This window comes from Aquarana catesbeiana, linkage group LG05 (assembly GCF_042186555.1).
Source record: "Aquarana catesbeiana isolate 2022-GZ linkage group LG05, ASM4218655v1, whole genome shotgun sequence".
Lineage (NCBI taxonomy): Eukaryota > Metazoa > Chordata > Amphibia > Anura > Ranidae > Aquarana > Aquarana catesbeiana.
Window position 1 is genome coordinate 193,331,999 of NC_133328.1, and position 18,948 is coordinate 193,350,946.

General features: G+C 45.0%; 1 protein-coding gene across 1 annotated transcript in view; it reads left to right on the top strand.

The window, feature by feature from the left end:
* Positions 1 to 2,098: 2,098 nt before the first annotated feature.
* The window catches only part of LOC141144605 (epidermal growth factor receptor-like), a 285,658-nt gene continuing 268,808 nt past the window's right edge, over positions 2,099 to 18,948 (top strand). The window contains exon 1 of the mRNA XM_073630457.1: positions 2,099 to 2,329. The gene's annotated coding sequence lies outside the window, so the exon portion shown is untranslated. The remainder of the gene's footprint in view (positions 2,330 to 18,948) is intronic.

Sequence of the window (18,948 nt, forward strand, 5' to 3'; positions counted from 1 at the left end):
GGGGGAGGGGGATGCGTTTCACAGAAGGAAGCTGGGAAAGCAAATAGCATTGTTTGAGCTCTCAGCAGGTAGTGCCGTGATTGGGATTCGAACCAATGATCCCAGTGTTGCCAGGCAAAAGTGCTAATCGCTTATCCACTGGGCTAAAAAAAAAAAGTGCACCACACAACGTGTGCCATAACACTGCCATGACTCGTAGGATTAGGGAAAGGTGTGTGTGCCTTTAACCCTAGGTTCACACTTGTGCGATCTCAGATATCGCATGTGATTCGCACCTGCACTGTGGGGTCAATCGTATGCGATGTCTGTGCAGTGCGAGTTCAGCCATACAATTGTATGGCTGAACTCGCATTGGATTCGCAAAAAAAAAAGGTGCAAGGACGTTTTTTACCCCGCACTGGAATCGGATCGCATAGGTGTTCTCACCCATGCGATCCGATTCCTGTGCTAGTTCACCATTCACGCTGCGATCAGTGAACCGATCTGGGGGTGTCATTAACATTGTATTGACACCCGCAGCGGTTTGCAGAGGGCAGTGTGAACTGCCTGCGGGAGAGATGCGATGCGGGAACCGGCGCTGTAATCTCGCTGGTTCCCGCATCGCATATGTGTGAACCTAGGCTCAAGGATATGGTCATTTGTTCCTCCCCTTTTTTGCATATATGCTGATAAATGGGATTTTAAAGAATGGATTGTAAATTTTGAAGCACTTTTTGAGCTGAATAAGATGACTGTTGCCCTGTGAAATACACATTTAAAAAATAAAATTGTCAATTACTAGAGTTCCTGCTCTGTTTGAGTTGTGAATTATTTGTACTTAGGGCCACCAGCTCAACATATCTTATTTCTACTGACCCAGGGGATATGCTTTTAACCCAGTCCTTCCTTTTTGGGCTTCTCACTGTAAGTGATATTGGTGTGTCTAATAAAGGAGATTTTTAAGAGATTTTAAGGAATAGTGGAACCAGAACCAAAACAACAAAAGCAGTTGGTGCAATTAGCACTCTAATATCAAGGTAGGGATCAGTAAGGTCAAAGTAATGCCGCTCTAGGTGAGTGGCCGACTCCCACATGTTGTGAACTGCAATGCCGGGTGCTGCACAGCTCATCTGTGAGATTCAGTAACATGCACAAATCCGGAATATTACTGCACTCCTTGGTATTTTTATTGAGGGCCAGTTCACACCACATGCAGACCAGTGCGTTTTTTTTTTCTGCATCAAAAATGCATGGAAAGTAGGTTTTATGGTATTCAATGGCATAGTTCACACCAGTGCTTGCAGTTCCAGTGCGTTCCAGTTACACAAAAAAAGTAGAACGTGCTGCATTTTTCTTGCACTGGCCTGTACTAGAACGCTGTAAAACACATCAAAAACGCACTGGAATGCACCTAAACGCACTAGAACATACATGTCCTTATTTAAGGTTAAGAAAAAATAGGGGGGAAAAAACGCACTGTACTGCACCAAAAACGCATCAAAAACACGCAGGCAGAAAAGCACCTGGAACGCATCCGAACTGCGTTTCTATGGTGTGAACTGGCCCTGAAGCATTAAAATCACATCACAGGTATGACAGGAACATAAAAGGTAACGCGCTTCGTGCTAAAATCAGCGCTTACTCAAACCTCAGGTTGCAGTTGATCCAAGAAAGATGAGAACAAGATAAGATTCCAATATACTTAGCAGAAATATTTGCTGCTTAGGTGACATCAGAATCACAATTGAGAGTGCAATTCATATTTGGTCCACCGGAGAGCATACTTGGTCAGAAAGTCATGCAGCTAGAGACCCAGGATTTGACAGCTGCACACAGTCGATAAACTGACATTTCACAACAGAATACAGTACCGTCATGATTAAAAGGGGAGGAAAAATAATGTTATTGGTATTACAATACAAGTCTCTCAGTTGGGTTCATATTATAATCTAATCACCATACTGACATTGATTCACTAATATTTTATTGTTTAGAACATTTTTAAATGGATCCATCTGGCCCAAAGAGGTAAAATTAGTTAATAAAAAAAGCAAACTCTTAATGCTTAACCCAGGTGGTCCGTGAAGGCCATGATGAAGATTGGTGCTGCGGCTGAGGCTCCTGCAAGCCATGCATGAACAACTGTATAATGGAAGCCGGCACTCAACCAGGCACTGCAGTAATAACTTTTATTGGAAAATGTGTCATAGAAATGAAAACTGCGCTAAGTTATGCTCAACATCAAAAACAGCTGCAACATACCATGTGATACTAAAACAAGAAAGAAATGGAAAAATTGACTTTTAAGGCTGCCACTATAATCCCAATAGGGGAAGAGAAGTACTCAAAGGTAAAATAAAATATCAAAATGTCTTTAAATATCATTATAAAAACATGTTACAAAGATGAATGCATGAGTATGCCATAGTGTTTACATCCTCCCATATAAGACTGATATGGCTGGACAAGGAAACCTATATGGGTGGCCTTGGGAATATTGAGTATGCTGTCATAACATTAGTCTTCTATCTGAAGGCCAGCCAATGGGATCACAATGCCAGGACCAGTGGATCACTACGCGTTTTGCTGTAAGTGATATATTATTGTTTACCCTGTCTAGCCCAAGGGAACAAATAGGGTTTTGCTATCCACTGTTCAATCCATTAGTAACTACCCATCCCAGAGCATCATTTACAAGCTGCCACATTGAATGAGGTTCTTCATAAGACTATTTGGTACCCTCTTTTTTCTCCATCGGAGCCGGTCGGGCAAGCTTTTCTATTCCCCCCCCCCCCTCCCATTTCCATCTTTTACTTCATGGTGCCTAGGATGCCCCATACCTCTTAGGTGTTTGATCACGTACCAATAGGATACAGCAAAACGTGTAGTTATCCATTGGTGCTGGCATTATGGTCCTGTCGGCTGGCCTTCAGACAGAAGACTAATGTATGTTATGACAGCATACTCAATATTCCCAAGGCCACCCATACAGGTTTTCTTGTCCAGCCCAGTGCTGGCCCAAGACATTGTGCTGCCTGGTACCAAGAATGAAATGCTGCCCCCCCCCCCCCCAAAAAAAAAATCACGCCCACCACAATGCCCCCACATCCATTATTTTATATCATGGTAACTAAAGTGGACCTGTCATGGCTCTAAACATGTATATAGAAGTATAAAGAGGACCTGTCATGGCTCTATACATGTAAATAGAAGTATAAAGAGTACCTGTCATGGCTCTATACATGAATATAGAAGTATAAAGAGGACCTGTCATGGCTCTATACATGAAAGGAGTATAAAGAGGACCTGTAAAAATACAAACCGCAGAGGTGATCAAACACCACCAAAAGAAAGCTCTATTTGTGCCACCTGCCACACATTGTGGATTGTCACTTGCCACCTGCCACGCATTGTGGATTGTCACTTGCCACCTGCCACACATTGCGGATTGCCATTTGCCACCTGCCTCACATTGCGGATTGCCACTTGCCACGACGTTACCTACCTCACATTGCGGATTGACACTTGCCACGGTGCCACCTGCCACACATTGCGGATTGTCACTTGCCACCTGCCTCACATTGTGGATTGTCACTAGCCATGACATTACCTGCCTCACATTGCGGATTGTCACTTGCCAGGACATTACCTGCCTCACATTGCAGATTGTCACTTGCCACAATGTTACTTGCCTCACATTGCGGATTGTCACTTGCCACGACATTACCTGCCTCACATTGCGGAATGTCACTTGCCATGACGTTACCTGCCTCACATTGCGGAATGTCACTTGCCACGACGTTACCTGCCTCACATTGCGGATTGTCACTTGCCACGACGTTACCTGCCTCACATTGCGGATTGTCACTTGCCACGACGTTACCTGCCTCACATTGCGGATTGTCACTTGCCACGACGTTACCTGCCTCACATTGCGGATTGTCACTTGCCACGGCGCCACCTGCCACACATTGCGGATTGTCACTTGCCACCTGCCTCACATTGCGGATTGTCACTTGCCACGGTTCCACCTGCCACACATTGCGGATTGTCACTTGCCAGCTGCCTCACATTGCGGATTGCCACCTTGCCACGACACCACCTGCCACACGTACCGGATTGTCGCTTGCCACGTCACCAGGCACACATTGTGGATTGTCACTTGCCACTGCTGCTGATCCCACTGTGAGGAGCCCGGTGTTCTGCTGAAAAAGGTCCTCCATCGGATACTGTCCACCCTGTACTGCGCAGGCGCAGCGCTTGCGCAGTACAGAGGACAAAGGAGATGCCGAAAGTCTCCGAACATCAACAGCAGGAGCGTGTGGCACAATGTACTCTGAAGCGCAGGCGCCGTGGAGAGCTCATGAACAGCTGTTCATGTTCGGAGACTTTCTGCGTTCTCCTTTGTCCTCCGTACTGCACAAGCGATGCGCCTGCGCAGTACAGTATCCAATGGAGGACCTTTCTCGACGGATCCTCCCAGTGGGATCCGCAGCGGAGCGAGTGGAACGGGGTAGCTGGCAGGCGGCAATTTGCCGCCCCCCTGAATGTGCTGCCTGGAACCATGGCTCCATCGGGTCCCATGGTAGGGCCGGCCCTGGTCCAGCCATATCAGTCTTATATGGGAAGATGTACACACTATGGGGGAGATTTACAAAATCTGGTGCAGCTCTGCAAAGAAACCAGTCAGCTTCCATGTTTTATTGTCAAAGCTTAATTGAACAAGCTAAAGTTAGAAGATGATTGGCTACCATGCATAGCTGCACCAGATTCTGAGTGCTCCAGTTTTAGTAAATCTGCCCCTATGTGTCAAGTTGTCCAAATATCTCAAGGATGATCAGTGGAAACAGGATGCATCTGAGCTCAATGTTGAGTGTCAGGTGCAAGGCTGTGAATACTTATGTACATGTGATTTTTTTGTTTTTTATTTTTAATAAATTTGCAAGGATTTTAACCACTTGACAACTGGGCACTTAAACCCCCTTCGTGACCAGACCAGTTTTCAGCTTTCAGCGCTCTCACACTTTGAATGACAATTATTCAGTCATGTAATACTTTACCCAAATTAATTTTGTGTCCTTTTTTTCATACAAATACAGCTTTCTTTTGGTGGTATTTGATCACCTCTGGGCTTCATAAATTTTGGCCACAATTTATACTGCTACATATCTTTGGTAAAAATAAATAAAATTAGTGGATATTATTTGGTCTGTGTGAAAGTTATAGAGTCTACAAGTTGTGGTGCAAATCATAAAAAATTGATCACACCTGATGTACTGGTGCCCTATCTCATTTCTTGTGACCCGAACAAGTCAGGACAGTACAAATACCCCCCAAATGACCCCTTTTTTGAAAGTAGACATTCCAAGGTATTCAGTAAGATGCATGGTGAGGTTTTTGATGTTGTCATTTTTTCCCACAATTCTTTGCAAAATGAAGATTTTTTTTTTCCTCCCACAAAATTGTCATTGTAATTGGTTATTTCTCTCACATGGCATGTGTATACCACAAATGACACCCCAAAATACATTCTGCTACTCCTCCCCCTAAGTATGGCGATACCACATGTGTGGGACTTTTTCACAGCCTAGCCACATAGAGAGGCTTAACATGCAGGGAGCACCATCAAGCGTTCTAGGAGCATAAATGACACATCTAACTTGTTAACTACCTATTACAATTTTGAAGGCCCTGGAGCACCAGGACAATGGAAACACCCACAAAATGACCCCATTTTGGAAAGCTAACACCCCAACGTATAATCTATGAGGCATAATGAGTCTTTTCAACGGTTCATTTTTTTCCAGAAGTTTTTGGAAAATGTGGAAAAAAATGAAAACGCATTTTTTTTTTACACAAAGTTGTCCATTTATAAGATATTTCCAACACGTAGCATGTACATAGCAAAAATGACACCCCAAAATACATTCTGCTACTCCTCCTGAGTATGGCGATACCACATGTGTGAGACTTTTATACAGCCTGGCCACATACAGAGGCACAATACTGAAATAGCACCTTCAAGGGTTTTAGGAGCATAAATTACACATCTCATTTCTCACCCACCTATTACACTTTTGAAGGCCCTGGAGCACCAGGACAATGGAAACGCCCACAAAATGACCCCATTTTGGAAAGCTAACACCCCAACGTATAATCTATGAGGCATAATGAGTCTTTTGAACGGTTCATTTTTTTCCAGAAGTTTTTGGAAAATGTGGAAAAAAATGAAAACGCATTTTTGTTTTAAACAAAGTTGTCCATTTATAAGCTATTTCCAACATATAGCATGTACATAGCAAAAATGACACCTCAAAATACATTCTGCTACTCCTCCTGAGTATAGCGATACCACATGTGTAAGACTTTTACACAGCCTGGCCACATACAAGGAACACAGTCAGGTGTTCTAGGGACACATAGCATGCACATACCAAGAATTACACCCCAAAATACATTCTGCTGAGCAAAGGGTAAAAAAAAAGATTACCTGTGGTTTTAGTAGCACAATTGCCCACAGGAGGATAGCACTGGTCCAGGCAGCAGGCAGGGACTTGGTCAGCAAAAGCGAACGCAATTGTCCAGGCAACAGGCAGGAACACTGTCCGTAGTCAGTACAGGCAGCAGGCAGGGATACTGTCCATATACAGTCCAGGGTCAGTGCAGGCAGAGATTGTCAGCAGTGCCAAAATAATGATCCTGGTAGTAGGCAGGAACATGGTCCAGCCATGTGGTGTGGTCAGTTCATGCGACAGGCAGAGGCATGATGGCATAGGTCCTACAGGCAGCAGGCAAAACTAGGGCCTCATTCAGGACAGAATGGGGACAAGGGTAGAGGCTTCTCCCACCCAAATCTCTTTGAAGCCACCGAGTCTCCAGACCCTAATCTAGGAATGAGAAAACAAAAAAAAATGTTTTCTTCATCCAGAAAAACAATTCTGGAGCCCCTCACATATGTGAGACCCCTGTGTTATGAATCCCACTAGTCCAGTGGCAGGGTACAAGCTCAGTCCAAGAGGCAGGCAAAAAGGGTGGTCAAACAGTCCAGGGTCAGTTCCAGATTAGGCAGAGGTATGAACAGAATCGGTAGGCAGAAGCGTGGTCGAATAACAAGCCAGGGTCAGTTCCAGATCAGGCAGAGATATAAACAGAATCGGTAGGCAGAAGCATGGTCGAATAACAAGCCAGGGTCAGTTCCAGATCAGGCAGAGATATAAACAGAATCGGTAGGCAGAAGTGTGGTCGAAAAACAAGCCAGGGTCAGTTACAGAGCAAGCAGAGGCATAAGGGGTGTAAAGGTAAATGGCAGGAAGTGAGGGAGTTATGTTTACCATACTTCACTAATAATTTAGTGAAGTATGGTAACGGCGGAAACAGTCAACTATGTAGAGGCCTGGTTGGGAAGGACAATAAAAAGTAGTGTCTCTTCTCACTCCTCCTTTGGTGCACACCCGGCATTTTTTCTGCCGTTTTTGGCCTGTTGGTCTGGGGGGATTTTTTCTGGAAAGTGGCGTTCGGAGAGTCTACTAATCACATCGGATCGAATGGTTTCTGGTGGGCCGTTCGGGAATACAAGGGTAGTGGTGATTTCCTCCTGGTATCCAAGGAAGGATTTGGGGCTTGCAGTGGATTTATGATAAATAACGTAGCTGTTATATATGGCCAAATTGAACAAATAAATTGAAACTTTTTTATACCACTGGTATGTTCGTCTTGTGGCAAGGTAGGGTTCGAGCATCTGGTCGTTGAAGTCGACACCCCCCATAAATTTGTTGTATTCGTAGATACATGTTGGCTTTTGGATTACCCCATTCCTCCTGGTTATCTCCACGACGGTATTATTGTGGATTGATGAAAGCACATAGACGTCCCTTCTGTCCCTCCACTTCACAGCCAGAATTTCCTCATTCCGTAAGCTCGCCATCTCCCCTCTTCTTAGCTTTTTGTTCACGAGGCTTTGAGGAAAGCCCTTCCGGTTCTTCCTTACGGTGCCACATGCTGGAGTCTTCTGTCTGTGAAGATTGCGGAACAGGGGCAGACTAGTGTAAAAATTGTCCACATACAGATGGTAGCCTTTCTCCAGGAGTGGGTTTATGAGTTCCCAAACGACTTTCCCACTCGATCCAATGTATTCTGGGCAATTAGGGGGATGTAGCTGGGTGTCCTTCCCTTCGTATACCATGAAGGCATAGGTATACCCTGTAGCTCGGTCACATAATTTATACATTTTCACCCCATAGTGGGCCCTTTTGCTGGGAATAAATTGTTTTATGCCCAACCTGCCACTAAATTTGACGAGGGACTCATCCACACATATGTGCTGGTCTGGGGTAAATAACTGGGGGAAGATATCAGAAAAATATTTTAGTAGTGGGCGAATTTTATAAAGCTTGTCAAAATTTGGGTCATTTTGGGGAGGGCACTGGGTATTCTCATTGTAGTGTAGGAATCTCATAATCATGAGATATCTGGTCCTGGGCATTACAGAGGAAAAGATGGGCATGTGGTGGATGGGGAGGGTAGACTAATAGGAACGTAATACATTTTTTTTGGTTAGTCCCATACAGAATGTGAGGCCCAAAAAAATTCTAAACTCCTCCACTGTTTTGGCTCTCCATTCGTAGGGACGGGCACAATAGGGCGTTGGGTTACTTGCTATGTATTGTTGGGCATATAGGTTGCACTGGGCCACAATCGATGCAAGCATGTCCTCAGTAAAAATAAGGTTGAAAAAAATCTATTGGTGAAAAATTTTCTGTGTCCACCTGGACTCCTGGCTGGGCAGTGAAAGGGGGAATGATAGCTTCTCCTGAATTAGGAGGAAGTCATAAGGGGTTCTCAAGGGAGTAGGGAAGGCTGGCATGGGACCTAACCCTTTGGGCCTGAGGTGACACCCCACTGGTACGTGGCCTTTGTCGAGGTACTGCGGTGCTGGTGGATGGCACTGCGGTGCTGGTGGATGGCATTGCGGTGATGGTGGATGGCATTGTGGTGATGGTGGATGGCATTGCGGTGCTGGTGTATGGTACTGCATCCTCACCAGTACGTCTGGCGGGCAGACTCTCATCCTCCTCCTCTGAGGCTGTCAGTGTACCACTGCTGAGGACAGGCTCGTAGTCCACGTCAGACTCAGAATCTGAATAGGAATCCGAAGCGGAGAGCTCCCCGTTGCTCTCGTCGGCCGCAAGAATATTATATGCCTCCTCAGCTGAATATACTCTTTGTGACATAGTGATGAAAAATGGCACTGATATGTGGCACTGATGACACGTGACACTGGCAGATTGCACTGGTGATAGATGGCACTGATACGTGACACTGATGTGGTAGGTGACACTGGTGACACTGATGACACTGATGTGGTAGGTGACAGACAGGTGGCACCGATGTGGCAGGTGACACTGACAGGTGGCACTGACGATAGATGGCGCTGACAGATGGCACTGATACGTGGCACTGATACGTGGCAGGTGACACTGACAGGTGGCACTAATGTGGCAGGTGACACTGACAGGTGACACTGATGTGGCAGGTGACACTGACAGATGGCACTGATGACAGATGGCACTGATGACAGATGGCACTGACAGATGGCACTGATAACAGATGGCAGCAACAGTAATGAGCACTGTGGCACTGATGTGGCACTGTATGGGCACTGTTGGGTGTTTCAACTAAAAGCTTGGCACTCACAGTTTCACAGATCGCTCTCCCTCCTCACACACGGTCTCTGTGTGAGGAGAGAAAGCCGGCAATGAGAGATGATCTGATATGTTTACATTTGAGATCTCTCTCATTGGAAGCTCGGATCGCGCTGTAAACAGCCGCTGTGATTGGCCGTTTACGGCGATCTGTGACTGGCTGTGTCCAAGGGACACGGCCAGAGCAGAATTTACCCGATGCGCGCTCGCGGGAGCGCGCATCGCGGAAGTGAACAGGAGGACGTCCAGGGACGCCCTCCCGACAATTGGAGTCCGCGCTGTAGCCGTCTTTCGGCTATAGCGCGGACAACAAGCTTCTTTCACATTGTCATTATAGGGTATTGTTTGTAGAATGTTGAGGAAAATAATGAATTTAATCCATTTTGGAATAAGGCTGTAACAACAAAATGTGGAAAAAGTGAAGCGCTGTGAATACTTTCCAGGTGCACTGTATTCTGTGTGCCCTTTACATTTATTCTGGGTGTCCTTTACATTTTTACTTTAAGTATTTTAAGCAAACTCCTTACAATATTTGTTTCTTATAAAACGTTTTCTTCTTGTTTGGCACTAAATGCTTTCTATAGATTTTTAAAAGATTTCAGTAACAGTTTTACAGTGAAGTGAAGTGTGTGTGTACGCCCGTTCACTCCATTCACACCAATGCGTTTTTACATGCTTTTTGCAGAAACACAGAACATTATTTTTAACATGGGTTCCTCTGGAAAACAAACACATATCAATGCATTTTTCTGCCTCTGTGTTTTTGAAAAGGGTCAGGGACTTTTTTAAAACGCTGCTTTTTTGCGTTTTTGGTTCAATAGACTTCAATGGAGAAGTTGCAGAAAAGCATGTAGTGCATTTTTACTGCGATTTGCCACATTTTGAATCTGCCCAACAGCAAATAAAAAAATAAATAAATAAAAAACGCAAATCACAGCAAAAAACATGGCAAAATCGTGGTAAAATCATGGGTTCAAAAAAGCAAAAAAGCACAGCAAAAAGCACTGCAGCGGCCTACCCCGGATTTAGCAGTGCCCTGCCACCTCATGCTCCTTCCCGCACCTCTACCGCAGTATAAGGCAAGGCCACTGACCACGCAGGGAGGGGGTGTCATTAGTGCGAGAGGATCGCCGCTGTGATCGATCGATTGAAAGCCGGGGGTGGTGGCTTTAGTGCTGCGATGCAATGTGTGTCGCAAAGGACACTCTGTGGAGAGTAATAAAATATATGTCAATGTAAATAGTGCATGTCTAATGATATAGTGAGGACTGAAGCCCAAAGCATGGTTTTAGTAAGAGTGAACCCAGGTGAGGAATCGAAGTAGATCATAACATATAAGTGAAAACATGTAGCTCTCACCAAAGGAGTAAATGGTATGGAAAAAAAGCACAAAAAAAAGCATTAAACGAAGAAAAGTACAGGTGTAGCTAAAAAGTTTGTGAAACTGAAAAAGGGATCCTCTGCTTAACCACTTCAATACCAGGCACTTTCCCCCCTTCCTGCCCATGCCAATTTTCAGCTTTTAGCTCTGTCGCTTTTTAAATGACAATTGCGCAGTCATGCTACACTGTACCCAAACAAAATTTTTTATCATTTTGTTTCCACAAATAGAGCTTTCTTTTGGTGGTATTTGATCACCTCTGGGATTTTTATTTACTGCTAAACAAATTTAAAAAAGACCAACATTTTTGAAAAAAAAGTTTTCTTTGTTTCTGTTACAAAACTGGGTAAATAAGTAAGTTTTCTCCTTCACTGATGGGCACCTATGAGGCTGAACTGATGGGCACTGATAAGGTGGCACTGATGGGCACTAATGAGGTGGCACCAATGAAGTGGCACTGATGATGGGCACTAATATGCGGCAATGATAGGTGGCACTGATGGGCACTGATAGGTGGCACTGATATGCAGCACTGATGGGCACTCATAGGTGGCACTGATGGGCACTCATAGGTGGCACCAAAGGGAGCTGATAGGCGACACTGATGGGCACTGATAGGCGGCACTGATGGGCACTGATAGGCAGCACTGATAGGAACTGATAGGTGGCACTGATGGGCATGAATGGGCACTAATAGGTGGAACTGATGGACACTGATGGGTGGCACTGATGTACACTGATAGATGGCACTGATGGGCATCACTGATAAGGAGGCACTGGCAGGCATTAGTGATGGGCACTGATTGGCATCAATTGTGGGTACTAATTGGCATCAATTGTGGGCACTGATTGGCATCCCTGGTGTCCATGCGTGGCATACCTGGTGGTCACAAGTAGTGGGCATTTCTGGTGGTCCTGGGTGGGCATCCTCGGGGGGCTGCGCTGATAATCAATCAGCGCAGACCCCCCTGTCAGAGGAGTGCTTGATCTGTTCTCCTCTATTCGCGTCTGACAGACGCGAGTGAGGAAAAGCCGAAAAACGACTTTTCCTGTTTACACCATGATCAGCTGTGATTGGACACAGCTGATCACGTAGTAAAGAGTCTCCGTTAGAGACTCTTTACCTAGATCGGAGTTGTGGTGTGTCAAACTGACACGCTGCACCACCGCGCCCTGGCTCGTTATCCTGATCACGTCATATGACGTCTGGTCAGGATAACTAAGCCACTTTGAGCACGTCATATTGCTATATTGCAGGCGGGTATGGTTAAAGAGAAGCTGCAGTCTGCGCAAATAATTTTGAATAAAAACATCTTTGCCATTCTGAAGCTTCCCTTTAACCACTTTGCATATTATTTTATATTTGCTGTGATTCTGTACTTGCCAAATATGCTGCAGAAATCTCCCTCCACTCAGTCTGGCTGCAATCATTTTAACTGTGGGCAGCTTCAGCTGCTGCCTGTTCACTTCCTGGATTTACACAGACACACAGAGGCAAACTCTCACGAGAGTGAGAGAGAGAGCTGTGCATGATATCATAAGCCTAGGCTTTTTTCCAGACAAGAAACAGGAAGAGGGCTGTATAAGGTATTTACTTGCAGAAAAAAAAAATAATATCCAAAGTTAAAACAACAAGGGCAGAAGATTTAATAGATGGAAAGATGAAAAATGACTCAAGTTCCCCTTTAAATGCTTAAGAAGATCAGTGCATACAGTGGACATCCATTGCCATTTAAAAGGATCCAAGCTGTGACACCACCACCTCATTATGAGAAGAATGCAGGCTTACCAGCTTCATAAGACCCTCTAATTAAAGAAAGGTCAGCAAAGCATGTGCATGTGGCCAAACAACCAGGGTCTTCCAGGAGTTTGGACAGTAATGATCATCCCAGCATCATCCCAATAGGCTCATCCCGAGCCCCAGTTGTTATATTGGCTCCCAACCAGTAGATGAGAGGCTCTTCAAGTGGTTTGGGGAATCCCCTTTACACCATATGAGGAGGTGTGGCGAGTCTTATGGGCGGCGTTCCTCCTCCTCATTCACTCTCACAGCTCTGACACACACACACTGCAGCACTAGTAGCAGCAGGATTTACTTTCACAGTGACACTGAAAGCAGTGTGTAGCAGCACAGATGATGATGGCACCTCACAGACACGACACATCCCCTCCTGAGTCACAGTGACAGTCTCTCTCCACTAGGAGAAAATACAAGCGCCAATAAAGTGCAGGTTTATAGACTTTAATGAGGTGAAGAAAGAGTATTACTCACACTTTGTGAATAGTCATGGGCACAATAAAATGATTGTAGCTATGTGGAATACAATTATAAAGTCCAGTGTTCCTCCGGTTTTTCTTTGCATTGCATGTCCCTTTAGTGCCCAGTGTTTTCAACTGACATCATGTTTGTGAGCCAAGCTAAAGGCATTGTGGGATGAGTAGTTCCTCAGACTGTTAATTGCTTGACATGACTCCGTACCAGGACTGCATATCCTAGGGATCTTTGCTGCCATCGGAGAGATTGCTGGGAGGCACTATATAAGAAGTCAAAGTCCTGCCCTGTGCTCTCTTCCTCCTGGGCCTGACACAAGACGGACCTCTCAGTGCAAGAAAAGAGAGGTCCCGGCCTACCACGTGGTGTATCACATTCCAACTCAGGCGAGAAGGGCCTAGCACTGCTGTTGTTCTGATCCAATTAATACCACAGGCAGGCAACTGCAGTATTTACAGTTAGTGTACTGTGTTCTCTGCACAGTGTGCACCTAAAGCTACCTGAAGACAATTGCTGGTGTTCTTCTGACCCTATTAATACCACAGGCAGGCAGCTGCAGTATTTACAGTTAGTGTACTGTGTCCTCTGCACAGTGTGCACCTAAAGCTACCTGAAGACAATTGCTGTTGTTCTGATCCTATTAATACCACAGGCAGGCAGCTGCAGTATTTACAGTTAGTGTACTGTGTCCTCTGCACAGTGTGCACCTAAAGGTACCTGAAGACAATTGCTGTTGTTCTGATCCTATTAATACCACAGGCAGGCAGCTGCAGTATTTACAGTTAATGTACTGTGTCCTCTGCACAGTGTGCACCTAAACCTACCTGAAGACAATTGCTGGTGTTCTTCTGATCCTATTAATACCACAGGCAGGCAGCTGCAGTATTTACAGTTAGTGTACTGTGTCCTCTGCACAGTGTGCACCTAAAGCTACCTGAAGACAATTGCTGTTGTTCTGATCCTATTAATACCACAGGCAGGCAGCTGCAGTATTTACAGTTAGTGTACTGTGTCCTCTGCACAGTGTGCACCTAAAGCTACCTGAAGACAATTGCTGGTGTCCTGATCATAATATTACCACAGGCAGGCAGCTGCAGTATTTACAGTTAGTGTACTGTGTGCTCTGCACAGTGTGCACCTAAAGCTACCTGAAGACAATTGCTGGTATTCTTCTGATCCTATTACTACCACAGGCAGGCAGCTGCAGTATTTACAGTTAGTGTACTGTGTCCTCTGCACAGTGTGCACCTAAAGTTACCTGAAGACAATTGCTGTTGTTCTGATCCTATTAATACCACAGGCAGGCAGCTGCAGTATTTACAGTTAGTGTACTGTGTCCTCTGCACAATGTGCACCTAAAGCTACCTGAAGACAATTGCTGGTGTTCTTCTGATCCTCTTAATACCACATGCAGGCAGCTGCAGTATTTACAGTTAGTGTACTGTGTCCTCTGCACAGTGTGCACCTAAAGCTACCTGAAGACAATTGCTGTTGTTCTGATCCTATTAATACCACAGGCAGGCAGCTGCAGTATTTACAGTTAGTGTACTGTGTCCTCTGCACAGTGTGCACCTAAAGCTACCTGAAGACAATTGCTGGTGTTCGTCTAATCCTATTAGTACCACAGGCAGGCAGCTGCAGTATTTACATTTAGTGTACTGTGTCCTCTGCACAGTGTGCACCTAAAGCTACCTGAAGACAATTGCTGGTGTTCTTCTGATCCTATTAATACCACAGGCAGGCAGCTGCAGTATTTACAGTTAGTGTACTGTGTCCTCTGCACAGTGTGCACCTAAAGCTACATGAAGACAATTGCTGTTGTTCTGATCCTATTAATACCACAGGCAGGCAGCTGCAGTATTTACAGTTAGTGTACTGTGTCCTCTGCACAGTGTGCAACTAAAAGCTACCTGAAGACAATTGCTGGTGTTCTTCTGATCCTATTAGTACCACAGGCAGGCAGCTGCAGTATTTACAGTTAGTGTACTGTGTCCTCTGCACAATGTGCACCTAAAGCTACCTGAAGACAATTGCTGGTGTTCTTCTGATCCTATTAATACCACAGGCAGGCAGCTGCAGTATTTACAGTTAGTGTACTGTGTCCTCTGCACAGTGTGCACCTAAAGTACCTGAAGACAATTGCCATTGTTCTGATCCTATTAATACCACAGGCAGACAGCTTAGTATTTACAGTTAGTGTACTGTGTCCTCTGCACAGTGTGCACCTAAAGCTACCTGAAGACAATTGCTGTTGTTCTGATCCTATTAATACCACAGGCAGGCAGCTTAGTATTTACAGTTAGTGTACTGTGTCCTCTGCACAGTGTGCACCTAAAGCTACCTGAAGACAATTGCTGTTGTTCTGATCCTATTAGTACCACAGGCAGGCAGCTGCAGTATTTACAGTTAGTGTACTGTGTCCTCTGCACAGTGTGCACCTAAAGCTACCTGAAGACAATTGTTGGTGTTCTTCTGATCCTATTAATACCACAGGCAGGCAGCTGCAGTATTTACAGTTAGTGTACTGTGTCCTCTGCACAGTGTGCACCTAAAGCTACCTGAAGACAATTGCTGTTGTCCTGATCATATTAATACCACAGGCAGGCAGCTGCAGTATTTACAGTTAGTGTACTGTGTCCTCTGCACAGTGTGCACCTAAAGCTACCTGAAGACAATTGCTGTTGTTCTGATCCTAATAATACCACAGGCAGGCAGCTGCAGTATTTACAGTTAGTGTACTGTGTCCTCTGCACAGTGTGCACCTAAAGCTACCTGAAGACAATTGCTGTTGTTCTGATCCTATTAATACCACAGGCAGGCAGCTTAGTATTTACAGTTTGTGTACTGTGTCCTCTGCACAGTGTGCACCTAAAGCTACCTGAAGACAATTGCCATTGTTCTGATCCTATTAATACCACAGGCAGGCAGCTTAGTATTTACAGTTAGTGTACTGTGTCCTCTGCACAGTGTGCACCTAAAGCTACCTGAAGACAATTGCTGTTGTTCTGATCCTATTAGTACCACAGGCAGGCAGCTGCAGTATTTACAGTTAGTGTACTGTGTCCTCTGCACAGTGTGCACCTAAAGCTACCTGAAGACAATTGCTGTTTTTCTGATCCTATTAATATCCCAGGCAGGCAGCTGCAGTATTTACAGTTAGTGTACTGTGTCCTCTGCACAGTGTGCACCTAAAGCTACCTGAAGGCAATTGTTGGTGTTCTTCTGATCCTATTAATACCACAGGCAGGCAGCTGCAGTATTTACAGTTAGTGTACTGTGTCCTATGCACAGTGTGCACCTAAAGCTACCTGAAGACAATTGCTGTTGTCCTGATCATATTAATACCACAGGCAAGCAGCTGCAGTATTTACAGTTAGTGTACTGTGTCCTCTGCACAGTGTGCACCTAAAGCTACCTGAAGACAATTGCTGGTGTTCTTCTGATCATATTAATACCACAGGCAGGCAGCTGCAGTATTTACAGTTAGTGTACTGTGTCCTCTACACAGTGTGCACCTAAAGCTACCTGAAGACAATTGCTGTTGTTCTGATTCTATTAATACCACAGGCAGGCAGCTGCAGTATTTACATTTAGCGTACTGTGTCCTCTGCACAGTGTGCGCCTAAGGCTACCTGAAGACAATTGCTGGTGTTTTTCTGATCCTATTAATACCACAGGCAGGCAGCTGCATTATTTACAGTTAGTGTACTATGTCCTCTACACAGTGTGCACCTAAAGCTACATGAAGACAATTGCTGTTGTTCTGATTCTATTAATACCACAGGCAGGCAGCTGCAGCATTTACAGTTAGTGTACTGTGTCCTCTGCACAGTGTGCACCTAAAGCTACCTGAAGACAATTGCTGTTGTCCTGATCATATTAATACCACAGGCAGGCAGCTGCAGTATTTACAGTTAGTGTACTGTGTCCTCTGCACAGTGTGCACCTAAAGCTACCTGAAGACAATTGCTGTTGTTCTGATCATATTAATACCACAGGCAGGCAGCTGCAGTATTTACAGTTAGTGTACTGTGTCCTCTGCACAGTGTGCACCTAAAGCTACCTGAAGACAATTGCCGTTGTTCTGATCCTATTAATACCACAGGCAGGCAGCTTAGTATTTACAGTTTGTGTACTGTGTCCTCTGCACAGTGTGCACCTAAAGCTACCTGAAGACAATTGCCATTGTTCTGATCCTATTAATACCACAGGCAGGCAGCTTAGTATTTACAGTTAGTGTACTGTGTCCTCTGCACAGTGTGCACCTAAAGCTACCTGAAGGCAATTGTTGGTGTTCTTCTGATCCTATTAATACCACAGGCAGGCAGCTGCAGTATTTACAGTTAGTGTACTGTGTCCTCTGCACAGTGTGCACCTAAAGCTACCTGAAGACAATTGCTGTTGTTCTGATCCTAATAATACCACAGGCAGGCAGCTGCAGTATTTACAGTTAGTGTACTGTGTCCTCTGCACAGTGTGCACCTAAAGCTACCTGAAGACAATTGCTGGTGTTCTTCTGATCCTATTAGTACCAAAGGCAGGCAGCTTCAGTATTTACAGCTAGTGTACTGTGTCCTCAGCACAGTGTGCACCTAAAGCTACCTGAAGACAATTGCTGTTGTTCTGATCCTATTAATACCACAGGCAGGCAGCTGCAGTATTTACAGTTAGTGTACTGTGTCCTCCACACAGTGTGCACCTAAAGCTACCTGAAGACAATTGCTGGTGTTCTTCTGATCCTATTAATACCACGGGCAGGCAGCTTCAGTATTTACAGTTAGTGTACTGTGTCCTCTGCACAGTGTGCACCTAAAGCTACCTGAAACAATTGCTGTTGTTCTGATTCTATTAATAGCACAGGCAGGCAGCTGCAGTATTTACAGTTAGTGTACTGTGTCCTCTGCACAGTGTGCACTTAAAGCTACGTGAAGACAATTGCTGGTGTTCTGATCCTATTAATACCACAGGCAGGCAGCTGCAGTATTTACAGTTAGTGTACTGTGTCTTCTGCACAATGTGCACCTAAAGCTAACTGGAGACAATTGCTGTTGTTCTGATCCTATTAATACCACAGGCAGGCAGCTGCAGTATTTACAGTTAGTGTACTGTGTCCTCTGCACAGTGTGCACCTAAAGCTACATGAAGACAATTGCTGTTGTTCTGATCCTATTAATACCACAGGCAGGCAGCTGCAGTATTTACAGTTAGTGTACTGTGTCCTCTGCACAGTGTGCACCTAAAAGCTACCTAAAGACAATTGCTGGTGTTCTTCTGATCCTATTAGTACCACAGGCAGGCAGCTGCAGTATTTACAGTTAGTGTACTGTGTCCTCTGCACAGTGTGCACCTAAAGCTACCTGAAGACAATTGCTGGTGTTCTTCTGATCCTATTAATACCACAGGCAGGCAGCTGCAGTATTTACAGTTAGTGTACTGTGTCCTCTGCACAGTGTGCACCTAAAGCTACCTGAAGACAATTGCTGTTGTTCTGATCCTAATAATACCACAGGCAGGCAGCTGCAGTATTTACAGTTAGTGTACTGTGTCCTCTGCACAGTGTGCACCTAAAGCTACCTGAAGACAATTGCTGGTGTTCTTCTGATCCTATTAGTACC